The sequence below is a fragment of the Microchirus variegatus genome, assembly GCF_963457635.1.
Source record: "Microchirus variegatus genome assembly, chromosome: 19".
NCBI classification, from domain to species: Eukaryota; Metazoa; Chordata; class Actinopteri; order Pleuronectiformes; family Soleidae; genus Microchirus; species Microchirus variegatus.
The window spans coordinates 5,111,115-5,115,437 of NC_139820.1; the positions used below are offsets into that span (position 1 = coordinate 5,111,115).

A 4,323-nucleotide genomic window follows, 5' to 3' on the forward strand; every position below is an offset into this window, starting at 1 on the left:
GTTTAATGTTTTTACTCGTGTCCGGTCCGTGTGTGTGTGTGTGTGTGTGTGTGGTCAACACCAGCATGAAGGTGTGTGACATGATGAGAACTAATAATCTGACTGACAGAGGCAGCGACAGTGGAAGAAAATGAGGATTAAGATCCACGACTAATAAACTTCACCTGGGACTTACTGTAGCAAATATGTTTACATCGAATCAAGACTCAGACTCCACCTCCACCTCCATCTCCACCCCCCCAATCACAACCCCACACCCTCAGAAATGGTCTGTCAAGCCTCACTGCGAGTCACAGACATGGAGGCAACAGAGGGACAGGGAACAGTCAGTGCAATTTACATACATGCCAAAAGTCTGATTCTAGTCGGACTAAGACAATGATTCGGTTTTCTTAATGTCACGTAAACACTTTAGTCAGACTAAAATCAAGCTGATCATAGTTGGACTAAAACAATGATTTGGTCTTCTTAATGTCATTTAAACATATTAGTCAGACTAAAACCGAGCTAGTCTAAGTTGAACTAAGACAATAATTTGGTTTTCTTGATGTCACGGAAACACATTAGTCAGACTAAAATCAAGCAGATCACAGTCAGATTAAAACAATGATTCGGTTTTCTTAATGTCATGTAAACATGTTAGTCAGACTAAAATCAAGCTGATCATAGTTGGACTAAAACAATGATTTGGTTTTTTTAATGTCATGTAAACACCTTAGTCAGACTAAAATCAAGGTGATCATAGTCAGACTAAAATCAAGCTGATCATAGTCAGATTAAAACAATGATTCGGTTTTCTTAATGTCATGTAAACACATTAGTCAGACTAAAATCAAGCAGATCACAGTCAGATTAAAACAATGATTCGGTTTTCTTAATGTCATGTAAACATGTTAGTCAGACTAAAATCAAGCTGATCATAGTTGGACTAAAACAATGATTTGGTTTTCTTAATGTCATGTAAACACCTTAGTCAGACTAAAATCAAGGTGATCATAGTCAGACTAAAATCAAGCTGATCATAGTCAGACTAAAACAATGATTCGGTTTTCTTAATGTAATGTAAACACGTTAGTCAGACTATGAGCGAGCTAGTCTTAGACAACCTAAGACAACGATTTGTTTTTTTTAAATACTAAAAATAATGTCATGTAAACACTGAAGTCAGACTAAAATAAATTAAATATTTCAATTAACATGAACAAGGACAAATGGAAATGACGAATGTAAGAAGGGAATTAATTATAATAAAAAAAAAACTTAACTTCTTATTACCCAATTTCATTCAAAGTACAAACACACTGGAACACAGATGTGGATTTTTGTCTGCAGACGTTATTTTAGCCGTTTTCACTACAAAAAAAGATTAAAAGTTAATTAAACCACTTAATTATAATACTTTGCAAAATGACAGCATTTATTTCTATCTGTAAATGAAAGGAACATGAATGTTTGGCAGGTAAGAGAGTGTTTCGCACAGAGACTCAGGTCAAACCGTTCCTGTAGCACCACCCTGTGGCTGAACAGTGTCAGTACATGCATCCTGTAGATTTATTTTGCTGGTTTGTTTAGGAAATCAAGATCATTCATGCTCTACTGCTGTGCTTCTTGTTTTTTTAAGGGTTAAGACCTAGTTTAAGGGTTAGAATTAGGTTTATGTTAAGTATTTACGAGTGATGGTTAAGGTTAAGACTAATCCATTAACCAAAACATTTAAAAATACAAACCAGAAGACAAGCCCTTTGAAGCCAGAAAGCAAACATTTATTAACAAAATAAATCAATAACTGATCATTTCACAAATTAAGACTTGTCATAGAAGCAGAACCATCAATATTCCAAGTCCTGTCATTCATAATAAACTCAAATCCCCGCATTATGAATTATCACTTATTACATGTCAACATTTTATAAACCTCTACCAAGACGTAAACGATTCATCGCCTGTGTTTTCACGCATCAAACTTGACCGAGGATTTTGTGTTTATTTAATCCTCAGACCACTAGGTGGCAGGGTTTGGGCAGTTCGACTCTGTCTCCAGACAAAGCAAATTATGTTTATGCGTTCCATATACAGCCAAACCCCGGAAGTGGGAGTGATATTCCCGAGTTACAGTAGAGAAGTCGGGAACTCAAACGTATCTCGGGCTACCCAACTATTCCGAGTTCTGACTGCAAACAAAAAAAAATCGTAACATCTCAACTTTCACCCCTGTATCTGAACATGGGATTATTGCCCCAACAACAGCAGCGAGGGTTAATGGACATATTTGACATATGTAACCCCCCTGCTGCTGCCACCCGGTGGCTTCATTAAGCACTGCACCTTAGGCGATGTTCCGTGTGTGAAGACCACAGTCACAGCCTTTGCTACCATATCAATTTAGTGACATCTAAATTGAACAATGCTGATTTATCGCATCACACAAATTCAACGCCGACACTAAAGTCACTGTTCCTGTTCCGCAGTGGACGTAGAGTAGACCGACTTCTACGCTGCCACATGAACGCGCTCTTGGTCAGTCCGAGTACGAACACCGACTAAACCAACTGCACGCAGCAGGTGACAAGACTTCCACGATTAAATGTCACGGACAGGCCGAGGGCGAACCAAATAATTAACCCCCCAGTAAAACTGTACATCTCTATGCCTTCCTGCCCCCAAAAGGAGAAGCCAACAGATAATTCTGATGGCTTTATTTCTCTGTGGGGGACGCCCAAAAGAATCATTGCTACAAATCATCAATTGGGGACAGCTATGTACCACTTATTCCATGTCCGATAACACCATGAACCCTGAGTATTTACTGATACCGACAACAGTCCGATGTAGTCTTTTACCAGACGTGTATAGCGTTTTGATTTGCGATGGAAACGCAAACCAAATCTGTGTTGATCTGTGATCAATCAAACGTGAAACAATGACAAAGAAGTGTTGCTAATGAATTGCCAACGATGTAAAAAAAAACACAACGCTCCACCTGTGCAACGACATATACAGGTCGCACGAGGGATCGTGTCAGATTTTAAGATCCATTAATCTCGATTCTTATCGGACCGATATCAGTACTCAGTGTCATATCAGCTTATCGGCTCATTCCTACCACCAATTAGAAGAAGAGTCTTTCAACCAAAACCCAAAAAGAAAACCAGAGTCAGATTACGCAAGTACAAGATAAGAAAACGAGACACTTCATCGCACATGCATGTTCTTCTTTCATCCATAGCCGTTTCTATCCAATCACATGGTCGTCCCGTAGAAAAGGACGCATGCATTATTGGGGAAAAGCTACATGCTACTATTTTGCAGTAGCAGAGTAGATGGTACATACTACATCGGCGTTCTTTCAGAGGAAGCTGCGTCGGCCCTCACATGCAGGGTTTCCATGTATACCGACGAGATGTGGACCTGCAGACGGTCACATGACTCCCATTTGGTTACACCGGCATGCAAACGCAAACAGCGCCAGTGCCGGATTCAAGCCGCCAAAGATGGTTGCAGACCGAGCGACAGATCACAAAACCTGACAGACTCGATGCATCCAAAACAGACCTGGGTATAAAAACCAGCAGGAAATGGACATGATTCCAGAGCTGCAGGAGTCCCACATTAACTTTTCCTCATCCTTCTCCAGAGAACTATTAAATAAAACAGCCCTGTAATCATCCGACAAAACGGACGCGGACCGCTAACAAAACTGCGCCGACACGTGCGATGACTTAATTTCTTCATACACTCGTTCATTGGCGTTCGACAGTGTATAAGAAACGATGTGTGATAACACAGGAGTGCGTGTTCCCTTTCTCGTGGATACAGCGAGTGAACCACAGTACGCTGGGATGCAGCGGACCTGCGTCACGCCGTCACTTCCGAGGTTTCGGAGAAACCCGACAAACGCCGAAACCCTCAGACAGGCTACGTTTCTGAGGTCACATGACCTCAGACCCCCCCAGCAGCTGTGAATCACAGCTCGCGTCTATAACCGTAAGAGCTACCGATGTTAGCTATGGATCGCCGTTCACTCCCGTCACCACAGACACTGCATTTCTTCACTCAAAAAGGGTCCAGTGTGTATATATAGACGTGAAGTTGTACCCGAATGCAAACAAACTATTTTTCAGGTGACTATAAAATAGTTAAAAAATTATTTTAACCATTTTATTGAATTGATTCGGAGGGCTGCAACAATTATTAATCGATGATGAAATGAGTCACCAACTATGTTGATAGTCAATTAATTGGTTTGAACATTTTTTTTTGATGTTTCAGCTTCTTAAATTGCAAATATTTCTTGGGTTTCTTTGCTACATATAACATAGAAAT

At 40.3% G+C, this 4,323-nt stretch overlaps 1 protein-coding gene across 3 annotated transcripts in view; it reads right to left on the reverse strand.

Annotated features, from left to right (window-relative positions):
- Positions 1 to 1,747: 1,747 nt before the first annotated feature.
- Positions 1,748 to 4,323, reverse strand: part of trim25 (tripartite motif containing 25) — a 10,320-nt gene continuing 7,744 nt past the window's right edge. For all 3 annotated transcript variants that reach the window (XM_083905935.1, XM_083905934.1, XM_083905936.1), the window contains one exon: positions 1,748 to 4,323. This exon is cut by the window's right edge and continues 789 nt beyond it. The gene's annotated coding sequence lies outside the window, so the exon portion shown is untranslated.